At 41.9% G+C, this 15,388-nt stretch overlaps 1 protein-coding gene across 2 annotated transcripts in view; it reads right to left on the bottom strand.

The window, feature by feature from the left end:
* Positions 1 to 15,388, bottom strand: part of CNTFR (ciliary neurotrophic factor receptor) — a gene marked incomplete at its 3' end in the record, with an annotated part of 840,563 nt that overhangs the window by 457,556 nt on the left and 367,619 nt on the right. For both annotated transcript variants that reach the window (XM_082243029.1, XM_082243027.1), the window contains exon 3: positions 7,872 to 7,979. The remainder of the gene's footprint in view (positions 1 to 7,871; positions 7,980 to 15,388) is intronic.

A 15,388-nucleotide genomic window follows, 5' to 3' on the forward strand; every position in this document is an offset into this window, starting at 1 on the left:
CCATGGCCCCTACAGACATAAGGAGAACCCGCCATGATAACATATCTCATATGGCGCCCTAATTTACTGTGCAGGGGCCTAAAGAAGCCGGAGGATGAGTGGGGAGGAGGGGGGGGGGGATGAGTGGGGAGGAGGGGGGGGAGGGGTCAGGTGAAGATCAGAGCGCAGAGGGAGAGGTAACGCTTAGTCACACCGCTCTGGGTCAAATTCTTTATGCGCCCAATACGAGAAACATGCTCAGCACTCTACGTGCTAATGAGATGCAAACGCTCACCATATTCCGCATCCAGTTGTCACGGTCGGCATTTAATCCCTTCCTGATGTGGAGTGCAAGCCCTTGGGCTAATGGAGATATGTAAATGAAAACTCTGGATCCCATCAATGTGACTGGGAAAAAGAAATGATGGGAGGTTGTGTGCGAATAATACGCAATGAACGAGGGAACGCTGACTGCTCTCTAATAAAAGAAAGTAACAGGAGGAGCTCACCAGAGAATCAACCTCATTCTTTGTAAGGGCTAGATTCAGAACACACAGTGACCCAGCAAAGAGATTATTTTAGGATTTCCCTGAGTCCCCAGGTCTGTACACCTGCTGTGCCCATTATGAAGGGTTGCCACCATCCCTGTGCTGGGTTACCCGGTCTGCACACCTGCTGTGCCCATTATGAGGGGTTCTCTCCATCCCTGTGCTGAGTTCCCGGGTCTGTACCCCTCCTGTGCCCATTATGAGGGGTTCCCACCATCCCTGTGCTGAGCTCCCAGGTCTGTACACCTGCTGTGCCCATTATGAGGGGTTCCCACCATCCCTGTGCTGGGTTACCCGGTCTGCACACCTGCTGTGCCCATTATGAGGGGTTCTCTCCATCCCTGTGCTGAGTTCCCGGGTCTGTACCCCTGCTGTGCCCATTATGAGGGGTTCCCACCATCCCTGTGCTGGGTTACCCGGTCTGCACACCTGCTGTGCCCATTATGAGGGGTTCTCTCCATCCCTGTGCTGAGTTCCCGGGTCTGTACCCCTGCTGTGCCCATTATGAGGGGTTCTCTCCATCCCTGTGCTGAGTTCCCGGGTCTGCACACCTGCTGTGCCCATTATGAGGGGTTCCCACCATCCCTGTGCTGAGTTACCCGGTCTGCACACCTGCTGTGCCCATTATGAGGGGTTCTCTCCATGCCTGTGCTGAGTTCCCTGGTCTGCACACCTGCTGTGCCCATTATGAGGGGTTCTCTCCATCCCTGTGCTGAGTTCCCTGGTCTGCACACCCGCTGCGCCCATTGTGAGGGGTCCCCACCATCCCTGTTGGATTTGTATTAGTTTTCTATATTGGACAAGGTAACAGGAAGATCTGGAATACCCAAATGTTGGCAGTAAAATCAATGCTGGGACATATAGTAGGACGATTTTGTAGTTGGTTTATCCAAGGCATGTACAGTAAGGTATCAGGGTCTTACCCTGCACTCCAGGCTCCGCCGACAACTAGAATATAGATTCTGGGCAAACTAAGCCTTTCATTGTTTTAATTCCTAGAATGGTACCAAGTGGTTTGGCCCCATCTTTTCTCATGGATCTTATTAGGAGGAGGGTACGTTTTGTTTTACTATAAACCAGTTACAGGGCTTGTCAGGTGATGGCCATTCACTGACAGTGATCACCAGCTGGAGGTCAGTGCGTTCATCTCCAAGGACCTTCCCGGTGTCTGTGCCAGTTACTAAGAGCCCGGCCATCCCACATGTACTGATCACATGGACAGGCAGATACTGTGCAGATGTACTGGGGCTCTGGTGTTATGTGTGATGTGACAGTGAGGGGGCATTAGAGTGTAAGCTCCTCTGGTACAGAGACTGATGTGACTGTGGGGGGACATTAGAGTGTAAGCTCCTCTGGTACAGAGACTGATGTGACTGGCTCAGTGATCTCTGTACAGCACGGCGGTATATGTCAGAGCTATATAAATGTATAATAATAGTGTGTGACTGTGGGGGGACATTAGAGTGTAAGCTCCTCTGGGACAGAGACTGATGTGGATGTGGGGGGACATTAGAGTGTAAGCTCCTCTGGTACAGAGACTGATGTGACTGTGGGGGGAAATTAGAATGTAAGCTCCTCTGGTACAGAGACTGATGTGACTGGCTCAGTGATCTCTGTACACCACGGCGGTATATGTCAGAGCTATATAAATGTATAATAATAATAGTGTGTGACTGTGGGGGGACATTAGAGTGTAAGCTCCTCTGGTATAGAGACTGATGTGACTGTGGAGGGACATTAGAGTGTAAGCTCCTCTGGGACAGAGACTGATGTGACTGTGGGGGGACATTAGAGTGTAAGCTCCTCTGGTATAGAGACTGATGTGACTGTGGGGGGACATTAGAGTGTAAGCTCCTCTGGTACAGAGACTGATGTGACTGGCTCAGGGTTCTCTGTACAGCACTGCGGTATATGTCAGAGCTATATAAATGTATAATAATAGTGTGTGACTGTGGGGGGACATTAGAGTGTAAGCTCCTCTGGTATAGAGACTGATGTGACTGTGGAGGGACATTAAAGTGTAAGCTCCTCTGGTACAGAGACTGATGTGACTGGCTCAGGGTTCTCTGTACAGCACTTCGGTAGATGTCAGAGCTATATAAGAGTAGAGTATAATAATGGTATGTGACTGTGGGGATGGGACAGGACGGGACGGGACATTAGAGTGTAAGCTCCTCTGGTACAGATACTGATGTGACTGGCTCAGTGTTTTCTGTACAGCACTGCATTATATGTCAGAGCTATACAGTATAATAAAAGTATAAAAAATAATGATATAGAATAATACTACTACTAATATAATAACAATACTAACAGTAATAATAATATTGATACTAAAACTACTAATAATAATAACAATACTAACACTAATAATAAAGATAATGATACTACTACTACTACTTCTAATAATAATAATAATAATAATAATAATAATAATAAAAGTAATAATAATATAGGATTATAAGCTAATGATACTACTAATAATAAAAAATAGTATTACTAATGCGAACAGTAATATTATTTATAACAATACTACTACTACTAGTAATACTACTATTACTACTACTAATACTACTAACAGTAATAATAATGATACTACTACTAATATTATCAATAATAAGATTATAAAATAATGATACTACTACTACTGCTACTACTACTACTACTTCTATTAATAATAATAATAATACTAACAGTAATAATAATAATGCTCCTTGCTACTACTAATACTACTAACAGTAATAATAATGATACTGCTACTACTATAATTATTAATAATATATGATTATAAGATAATGATACTACTACTGCTGCTACCAATAATAATAATAATAAAAATATTGATAATAATACTAACAGTAATAATAATAATGCTCCTACTACTATTAATAATAATTGTAATAATAATACTACTAATAATAATAATAATAAAAATAATAATAATAATAAATAATAATACTAACAGTAATAATAATGATGCTCCTTGCTACTACTAACAGTAATAATAATGATACTACTACTACTAAAATTATTAATAATATACGATTATAAGATAATGACACTAATACTAATTATAATAATAATACTACTAACAGTAATAATAGTAATGCTCCTACTACTATTAATAATATTATTGTAGCAATAATAATAATGACAACAATAATAATATTAACAGTAATAATAATGATGCTACTACTACTACTATTAATAATAATAGAACAATTAGAGATATTGATTTTTAGAATTGCTGCAGGTAAAGGCTGGCAGTGAAAAGGTTAACAATCTCTTTTGATTGGACAAGCAGTGGTCTGGCGGTCCTTTGAAGACCACCCATGGCTGCGGGTTTGGGGAATCGGCCGGCCTCTGATCCAGTGTGAAACTAAGGAGCGGAGTAAAGCTCATAAACACTTTTACACTGGAAGTGAGAATTAGTGCAACGCATACAAAGTATTTTTATGGAGCGGGTGTGAGACTGAGAGAATGCAGTAAACTTTCCCCGGCCGCGCGCTCTACTACCGGGCTTTCCACACCTCGGAGCGCTCCTCTCACATCTCTACATCCAATGAACTCTTCCCAATGGACAGAATCCGGGTCCATTGACAAATAATGGAGGAATCCTACTTATACCAATAATCCCTCTGCCCCGTCCTATTCTAGCAGCACTGCCAGCCATGGAGGACGGAGGATTGGACCTTGGTGGATCTCCTACTAATAACACAGAATTATATATAATTAGCAATGTGAGAGGAAGAGACAATTCCACTCCACTAAAAACTTGAAAGTTATTAAATTTCCATTCCTGGGTTTAGATATCATTTATATCTGACCTCCAGCCTTCCTTTCTGTCCTGCACATGTGTAGCGGCTCCTCCCCTGTACTGACATGGTTTGCTCTGATTTCACCGCACACTGTGAGCTTCTCACAATATGCATTAGAAGCTGCAGCAAGTCAGGTGGAGCCCCGCCTCATTTCCTGGTTGGAGGACACCCAGCATCATCTAGCCCGTTCCTCTTCAACCTGACTGCCCTTGGCCCACCCCTTTAATTTATTGCTTTCAATCATGGAAGTTCAGCCTAACATGTGGGCGTTACCTATGTAAATTCCCCACCCGCCTAGGAGCACCCACCTATCCACACTATGAGTCAGCCCACTCCTTGTATCAGGACTGAGGGCTTCTGGGAGGAGTACTGAGGCAGGGGGCTGGGATGATTTTATGATGCCCCCCCCACCAGCCATGCATTTCATAGAGAAGCACAAAGATCCAATGATGACATCACTGGGTCTAAAATAACAGAGGTAATAAAAAAAAAAAGGAAAGGTTTATTAAAAATTAAATATTCATAAGTTTATTAAACTTTAAGGATTAATGAGGGGACATCTCTGAAAAGAGAAAAAACCTCTCTGGTGGCAACAGTTTAGATTTCCCTTTAAGTCCCGGTTCACACAAATGCAATGTCAGACATGGCATGTGATTCTCAGCGCACTGCTCTGCAAATCACATGCAATGTCTGTGCGATGCAAATTCAGCCATACAGATTGTATACAGATTGTACGGCTGAATCTGCATCGCAATCAGACCAACGTCGCACAGAACCCTTTTTTTTTTTGGTCCGCACCAGAATCGGATCGCATGGGTGTTCACATTCATGTCCTAACTGACAGTTCGCACTGCGATATGTGAACTGATCTGGGGGTGTCGGTAACTGATGTTACCAGCGATTCGCATGCGAACTCCCTGCGTGTCAAGTGCGATGCGGGAACCCGCAGTGGATTCGCAGGGTTCCCGCATGGCATATGTGTGAACCGGCAGTAAAGCTTAAGTTTATCTCTCTCTCATATATATGTATATATATATATATATATATATATATATTTAAAAAAATTATATATATAGATATATAAATATAAAAAAAAAAAAACTTTCTGTCAAATACAAAGATACACTGTAGGTCGAGATTTAAGTAAGAATTATTACTTTTTCGAGCGCGATAAATAAATTGTTACAATTTGAGCACGTGCAGGATTCAGGAAATCGTATTCACACCAAGAACAAAATGCTGAAATTAATTTTTATAAATTACTATTTATAAAATGGTAATCACAGATTGACTTTAAAACTGTAAAACACATTAAACAATATATAAATATATATATATATACACACACACACACACATATATATATATATATATACACATATATATATATATACACATATATATATATACACACATATATATATATACACACATATATATATATACACACATATATATATATATCTATCTATCTATCTATCTATCTATCTATCTATCTATCTATCTATCTATCTATCTATCTATCTATATATATATATATATATATATATATATATATATATATATATATATATACACAAAAATATAAATATAAATATTTGATGTATGTATAAATATATATATGATATAAATGTATGTGTATCTATCTATCTATCTATCTATCTATCTATCTATCTATCTATATATATATATATATATATACTGTATATACACACACATGCACACACAGTATATTTAGATATAACAAAGAACACAGTAATGATGTAATAATAATAATAACAATAGTAATAATAATCGTAATATTAATAAAAAAATATTAAATACTATTACTGCTACTACTACTACTAATAATAATAACAATTAAAATAATAATATTTTACATAATAATACGCATTAGGCTACATGTACACGGGACATTTTCAAAAGTCCTTTTAATGCTGGAATTTTACAGGACGTTTAAAACGTCTTTTGTGTCGCGTTTGCAGCTGCGTTTAGCAGCGTTTGTGCTCAAAACCATTTTTAGAGGTCAAAAAATCACGCCCCTTTAAACAGTAAAAACGCAAGCGCTAAACGCGGGTGACCGCGTTTGGTCACGTTTTGCGTTTGAAACGTCGGTAAACGCACGTTCTGAACATCCTGGACGCAAATAATTGCTTTCCAAAAAACGACACAGAACTCAACTGCCTCTAAATGACTGTAAACGACCCTGTGTACATGGACAGATAAGATAACATAGAGGTTGGTTCAGGGGCTTCTGAAAAAAAAACGCCCGACTGCTCCTAAACGGCCGTTTACAAGTAGCAGTGTACATGAGGCCTAAGTGCCGGTTTACACTTGTGCGATTTTACTGCGAATGGGATGCGTTATGAAAAGTCTAGATTCGCATGTATTCCCAAAATACATTGTATTCGCGACGGTCGTTCACATCTATGCGTTGCGATTCAGAAGCGAATATAATGCGATGATGAAAAGGGTCTTGTGCGAGTTTACGGCGCTGCGTTGCGAATTTAGTCTCCATAGACATCAATGTAAATCGGTCTGGACTCGCATTATCAGTTCAGATATGTGCGAATTCTTATTTTTTGTTTGATTTTCCCCTCAGCTCCACCCCTCCTGAGCTTAATTAACATAATCAACGCAATCAAATTTTCATTACAGTCGTGCTGGTACTATTGAAAAACACAAGGTAAACTCGCACTGCAAATTCGCATAGCAATCGCACAAGTGTGAACTGGCACTAACAGTTACATATAATAACATATATAAAAATACTTAAATAAAAATATTATTAAAGTGTAACTAAAAGCAAAACTTTTTTCGTTTGTTTTTTGTTTTTGATAGGGTAGGGAGGGATTAAAATTCTTGTTGGTTTTTTTTTTTGCTATCTGTGCCCCTGGTAAGGAGATTCTCTCTCTCTATTTGTCCTGTTTCTCATTATCTTTGCAAGTGAAGGTAAAAGAAAATCACAAATTTTGGGTTGTCCCCAGAAAAGTAATAGAGGGGACATCTTCCAATAGGGATACTAGTTCTGGTGACCTGGGGGGCCCCAAAGAATCGGCAAATTTGTGAAAAAAAATCTGATAGGGGTTATGATCCTCCCTTACTCTATCCAAAAAAAAAAAAGTTTTGCCTATAGTTTACTATAATACTAATACTAATAATAATGATAATAAAATTGTAATAATAATAATAATAATAACAATAATATTATAATAAAATAATAATATAAATAATAATGAAATAATATTAGTAAAAAAAAAAAAAAAAAAAACGAAGTAATACTTAAATAATAATAATATTATTAATAATTATAACAATGATGTAACACAGAACAGAGAACCATAATAATTTGTATCTTTTACATCGCCAGGACGACATACGCAGAACTAGCATTCAATAGCAGCCTCTGTACTTTCACACTAAAGGTTTCCATCAACAAAAATGCATAAAAATAAACGACCACAGGAAATCCGAACACACAATAATTCCTCCCCCCCCCCCCCCGCAGCAGTCAGTGGCTACATACCTTGTGTCAATAAGCGTCACCACCGGTATCCGTTCATGAACCGCGCACAGCTATCCACGTAAGTACCCAACGGGGAGGACGATTAAACAGCACCACAGCTGCCAAACTCTGCAGAAAGAAGGAAAAAAAAAAAAAAGAATTCAGATTTGCACCTGGAGCAAAACCATTGTAGCCAATTCTCACATCTGATGCTCAACAAACAGCGGATGGCGGGAGTGCGCTCTTCCAGCACAGCGGGGTACCGGGGCGGGATGAGGAGCTACAGTAAAAGAGTTTTCCTTGAAGGCTCGAGGTAACCATCCAGACATATGAGAGTGATCAGTCATCATTTATAAGAAAAATAAAAAACACAAATCTTACCAACGCAGCATAAAATTTCATGGCTACTTTGTGTATACACACCATGTGATTAAAATGTTGCGGTTGGCTAATTTTGTGTGATTGCTTGGAAGCAATCATCATTTGATCGAAGGAAATAAAAAATACAAAAAAGATTCATCATGCCATGGCACGGGAAATGAATGGATGTTTTGGGCAGATACAGCATTGTATGGGAAGGGATAAACTTTCACCACACACGGGACCTATTAAATCAGTAAGATCAGTTGGGGGTCCTGAGTTTTTGGAGGGCAGGGTTGCAAGCTTTCTCCACTCTATCAAAAACTAGAAAAAAAAATGTTTACCCACCATAAAACCAGTGGGGATGCTATTTTCTGGAGCGATGCAGAAAGCACACATGAGCAGTCAGGGCATTCATTAGTGGGTATGATTGAGCTGTCCTTGGACAGCTCAGATCACTGCATGATGTACAGAGCCAATCAAAGCGGCTCTGTACTTTGTGATCACTTTGAACCAATTACAGCCATCGCAAGTGTAAACACTGCCAGTGTTTATAAACATTCAGCTTATTCACAATGGGGGAAGGGGCGTAAGGCTGCTGAATGTTTGTAAACAGAGCAAAAGCGGTTGTAAACCTCTGTCATGAAATATACGAATGAAGAAATTAAATGTTTTACATTTTTTTTATTGGATGTGTTTTATAACAGAAAGTAAAAAATATTGTTTTTTTTTTTTTTTTTAATTTCGGTCTCTATTTGTGTAAAACCTTCTGGCAGTCAACTAGTTAAAGTGCCATTGACCCCTATTGATTGTGGGACACTTTTTTAAAGGTGTGTGGTGGGGGGAGGGGCTTTAAAGTGCCACTCATCGCCAATGATTGTGGGATAAACTTTTTATTTTTAAGTGAGGAGGTTTAAAAGTGCCACTGGCCGCAAAAGGTTTTGGGAATAATGTTTTTAGAGGTGGGGTTAAAGTGCCATTAACTGCCAATGGTGACGAGATTGTTGGTTTAAAGGTGAAGGAGTTTTAAAGTATCACTGATAACCAATATTTGTGGGATTTTTTAAAGGTGTGTGAGAGGGGAGGGGCTTAGCATGACACTAACCATCGATGATTGTGGAATCTTTTGGATTGTGGATTGGTAAGCATTCCCAATTTTTTTTTTTTTCCTTTATATAGTAAAACAGAAAAAAAAAACAGTGTTTATTAAATCCCAGTAAAAACAAAAAAAAACTCCATCTGTTTCTAATTCTAAATTAATTTGGGTACTAAAGTTGCATGACCAAATAATTGTCAGTCAAACTATCACAGCACTGAAAACTGAAACATTTTGGGGTAATGAAGACATATATACAGTATATATAGGCTGGTACTCAAAAATGGTTAAATACCAAAGGGTGCAGATTTTTGCCGTTATTTTCAAAGCATCCCCACAGCAGGGCATAGATCCATGTCCACTGTTGTATAGCAGGTTGCTGCATGTATAGCCATTTATTCATTTGTGACCTCAGGAGCGCTCACATCTGCATGCCTGAATGAGAGACTACAATATGTGCTAAAGTGCCCACATGTATGTATGCAAATATGCACATTCATGGGGGTTGTAAAATTGCTGTTACCTTGAAAAGTGTGAGGGCTGAACACAGTTGGCGATCACTGTCATTTACCAGTAATCAGTTACCAAAACATTACTGCAAAAGCATTCATCACTCAAAGCCTTCTGGCTGGATTCACTTTATCAACAAAGGCACAAAAGATCTCAGGCCATGAATGGGGTTAACCTAATGGAATGTTTTTGGGAGCGCAAGAGGGGGTCATGCAGATAGAGGGAACCAAACCCTAGAACTCTTTCCAGAAAAACATATACACATTTGGGTCAAAAAAGTTTGATGTAGATTTTTTTGTGCACCATGATATTACAATAGTTTTTCCTGAGCCACTCCTGCACAAGGGGCTCCACACAGTAAAAAAAAAAAAAAACATTTCCAAAATTTTGGTCACAACACCACCACAAGCTCTGCAGTGTCCCAGCTACACATACAATCCCGTCACTGAAGATGTGGAGGCTCGTCCGGGATTAATTTAAAGGGCAGATGCCGAGTGACAGCACAGAGGATGTTTGCAAATAGCTAATGCTGATACTCAAGGGACGTTCAGACAAAGTGCGTGCAGTTATAAAGGCTCAGTATTGTTATCATAAGAACCAGGGCAAATGAATAACATTGTGGGGGCTCATCCCGGATTAATATAAAGGGTAGCTTTTCACTGGCAGCGCAGAGGAAGTTTGCAGATAGCTAATGCTGTTACTCAAGTGACCTAAAGACAAAGTGTGTGCAGTTACTAAGGCTCAGTACTGTAAGCATAAGAACAGGGGCAAATAAATAATAATGTGGGGGCTTATCCGGGATGGATATAAAAAGTAGATCCCGAGTGACAGTGCAGAGGAAGTTCACAGATAGCTAATGCTGTTACTCAAGTGACCCACAGACAAAGTGTGTGCAGTTACAAAGGCTCAGTACTGTAAGCATAAGAACAGGGGCAAATAAATAACAATGTGAAGGCTCATCCGGGGGGGATATAAAGAGTAGATACTGAGTGACGGCACAGAGGATGTTCGCAGGTAGCTAATGCTGCTACTTAATTAACCTGCAGAAAAAGTGAGTGCAGCTACAAAGGCCCAGTAGTGTAAGCATAAGAAGCGAAGCAAGTAAATAACAATGTGGGGGCTCATCCGGGATTAATACAAAGGGCAGATGCTGAGTGACAGCACAGAGGTTGTTCGCAGATAGCTAATGCTGATAGTCAGCTAACCTGCAGACAAACGGTGTGTAGCTACAAATATTCAGTGTTGTACTCTATAGAGGAAATAGCTATTAGCATGCATCCTTTTTGCAGATACCATAGGGAGAGTGTCAGGGAAATGGAGGTAGGAGAACTGGCAATGTTGCCAGTAGTACAAATGTGTGCATCCGGTGCATCCCTGTATGCCCTGGCGTGGGAGCAGTGAGCAGGCTTACGCAGTGGATCGAAGGCATGATTGGTGCACGTGCATACACAACAGCGCAAGCAATTCGTGACAGATGCAGCCACTTGCTGGCCTATGAAAGACTGCTGTGGGATCCTCCAGATTGCTGGATTAACGTCAGCTTTCCTGTGTTCCTGAGTTCCTGTATACATCTTTTGGATTTCCCTGTTGTGACCTGGCTAGTTCCTGACTCTGCTTGATCTCTTCCTTCAGGTATTGACCCTCTGGCTTGCTCCACCAATCTTGCGCCTGTTGATCTACTGTGTATGACCCCAGTTTGCCTCAAGGGCATCTCTTCATTACCTGTAAGGCTGCATTCACATGTCAGCGTATGATCGCAGGCAGAACCGGCGTGGTTCCGCCCGCGATTCGGAGATTTATTGCAAATCGCGGGACGCCTAGCGTTGCCCGTTGATTTGCAATAGCCCCCCAAACGCCGAGCGATGTTGCCGCGATTTACGCCCGCCGAATCGCGGCAACATCGCGCAAACAAAATCGCGGGACGCAATACGCTCCAAAAAAGTACAAGAGCTTCTTTGGAGCGTATTGCGGCAACATCGCTCGGCGTTTGGGGGGCTATTGCAAATCAACGGGCAACGCTAGGCGTCCCGCGATTTGCAATAAATCTCCGAATCGCGGGCGGAACCGCGGCGGTTCTGCCCGCGATCATACGCTGACATGTGAATGCAGCCTAAGTCCTCCTGTGTATGACTACGGCTCATGTCACGAACCTTGCTATCTTCTCCTGCCTGCATCCTGGCTTAAAGACCTTGGCTAGTCCCTGTTTTGCTACATGCCTTATCCTCGGACTGACTTCCCGTGTTTGACCCTTAGCCTGGACTTTACCACTGCTTCCATTGAGCACGAGCTTGCCCAGCTCCTCTGGAGCTCTAAAGAGACTTCCACCTTGCCGTGTATCCAGTTCTTCCTGGCAGCCTCCAGGTGCCACCAGCTCAGCTCTTCTGCACCCTGTCGGAAACCTGTTCTACTTTGGGTGCTATGCCTCCTGCACCACCTTCAGGGGTATGCCATACTTAGCCGAAAGGGGAGCCCTCTCAGCACGTTGGATCAGGTACGTGACAAGAGAATGGACCATCCTGACCACATTGGTAGCTCCAAAGGTGTTTTCCAAGGTGTTCTTTAGCCTTGTCCTATGGTGGAGTGAGATTTGGTGGTGTGACTACTGTGTGGCTCACTGTTCTCCTTGCTGGAGAGGAAGCTGTATCTGGGGCCTGCAGTGCAAGGATCTCCCTTCATCCGTTTATTAATTTTGGATGTGAACATCTTCCACCAGTCAATAAATCACCAGTCATCGGTGGCGGGGAGCAGCTCTTCCATGAGGAAGCAAAGCCTTGCCTCTTCCAAGATGGCTGCCTCAACACACTTTCAGAAAAAGGCAAGTTGTCAGCCATAAAGAAAGGATCAGCTGCAAGGAGGCGACAGACAGTATCGGTGATTAGTTCTAAGTACTTGGCTTGCTTTTTTGTGAACACCGCGTCCACAGTACAGGTCCTCTTTAAGAGGACCACGGGAAAAAAAAAATCCTCCTATTCTGGAAGAAGGGGATCACAGTGAGGACTTGGCACTGGTCTGCATCCTGTGAACTCACAATCAAACACTTGTAGTATTGTTTAATAAAAGGCAGCCCATCGCGCCAAAACGTTGCCGAGTTACCGTACACAACGCTCGCAACCTGCGTTAATAATTGCTTTCAGGACGGCGTCCAACGTCCACCCCTCTCAAAAGCCGTCCTCTCGGGGGGCTAATACAATCGCTATTTAGATATTTTATGCAGGCTGCAACTACGCACATTGCTACACTTCGCACAACGATTTCCAGACCCGTGTTCTCCATTTTATTTATATATTTATATGTCATCAATATTTGATACGTCTGGAAAAATCTGCATTGTTAACGTCAGCCAACCCCTGTGTGTGTTCCGGAGAGCTAGTAAAATACTGAAGAAAAAAGTATACAATTGTAACAGGCTAAAAAAAGAAACATTTAAAAGTAACGACTGAGATCGATTGCAAACCATTGTAGAGGCTGAAATCACTAAATATAGACCATGGACACACTTCTATATTGTCCCTGATATGGGGGAGGGTAACTGTCTGTCCAATAGAGGAACATAGCTCACCCCATATACAGATTACTGATCCAGCACTGCTTCCTCCTCCTCTATCTGACAGGACACACACTGTCACCTTATATACAGATTACTGATCCATCACTGCTTCCTCCTCCACTATCTGACAAGACACACACTGTCACCTTATATACAGATTACTGATCCAGCACTGCTTCCTCCTCCACTATCTGACAAGACACACACTGTCACCTTATATACAGATTACTGATCCAGCACTGCTTCCTCCTCCGCTATCTGACAAGACACACACTGTCACCTTATATACAGATTACTGATCCAGTGCTGCTTCCTCCTCCACTATCTGACAAGACACACACTGTCACCTTATATACAGATTACTGATCCAGCACTGCTTCCTCCTCCACTATCTGACAAGACACACACTGTCACCTTATATACAGATTACTGATCCAGCACTGCTTCCTCCTCCACTATCTGACAAGACACACACTGTCACCTTATATACAGATTACTGATCCAGCACTGCTTCCTCCTCCGCTATCTGACAAGACACACACTGTCTCCTTATATACAGATTACTGATCCTGCACTGCTTCCTCCACCACTATCTGACAAGACACACACTGTCTCCTTATATACAGATTACTGATCCAGCACTGCTTCCTCCTCCACTATCTGACAAGACACACACTGTCACCTTATATACAGATTACTGATCCAGCACTGCTTCCTCCTCCGCTATCTGACAAGACACACACTGTCACCTTATATACAGATTACTGATCCAGCACTGCTTCCTCCTCCGCTTTCTGACAAGACACACACTGTCACCTTATATACAGATTACTGATCCAGCACTGCTTCCTCCTCCGCTATCTGACAAGACACACACTGTCACCTTATATACAGATTACTGATCCAGCACTGCTTCCTCCTCCGCTATCTGACAAGACACACACTGTCACCTTATATACAGATTATTGATCCAGCACGGCTTCCTCCTCCACTATCTGACAAGACACACACTGTCACCTTATATACAGATTACTGATCCAGCACTGCTTCCTCCTCCGCTATCTGACAAGACACACACTGTCACCTTATATACAGATTACTGATCCAGCACTGCTTCCTCCTCCGCTATCTGACAAGACACACACTGTCACCTTATATACAGATTACTGATCCAGCACTGCTTCCTCCTCCGCTATCTGACAGGACACACACTGTCACCTTATATACAGATTATTGATCCAGCACGGCTTCCTCCTCCACTATCTGACAAGACACACACTGTCACCTTATATACAGATTACTGATCCAGCACTGCTTCCTCCTCCGCTATCTGACAAGACACACACTGTCACCTTATATACAGATTATTGATCCAGCACGGCTTCCTCCTCCACTATCTGACAAGACACACACTGTCACCTTATATACAGATTACTGATCCAGCACTGCTTCCTCCTCCGCTATCTGACAAGACACACACTGTCACCTTATATACAGATTACTGATCCAGCACTGCTTCCTCCTCCTCTATCTGACAAGACACACACTGTCACCTTATATACAGATTACTGATCCAGCACTGCTTCCTCCTCCGCTATCTGACAAGACACACACTGTCACCTTATATACAGATTACTGATCCAGCACTGCTTCCTCCTCCGCTATCTGACAAGACACACACTGTCACCTTATATACAGATTACTAATCCAGCACTGCTTCCTCCTCCGCTATCTGACAAGACACACACTGTCACCTTATATACAGATTACTGATCCAGCACTGCTTCCTCCTCCGCTATCTGACAAGACACAGACTGTCACCTTATATACAGATTACTGATCCAGCACTGCTTCCTCCTCCACTATATGACAGGACACACACTGTCATCTTATATACAGATTACTGATCCAGCACTGCTTCCTCCTCCTCTATCTGACAGGACACACACTGTCATCTTATATACAGATTACTGTTCCAGCACTGCTTCCTCCTCCTCTATCTGACAAGACACACACTGTCACCTT

The sequence above is a fragment of the Pelophylax lessonae genome, assembly GCF_965119305.1.
Source record: "Pelophylax lessonae genome assembly, chromosome: 1".
In the NCBI taxonomy this organism is placed as follows: Eukaryota; Metazoa; Chordata; class Amphibia; order Anura; family Ranidae; genus Pelophylax; species Pelophylax lessonae.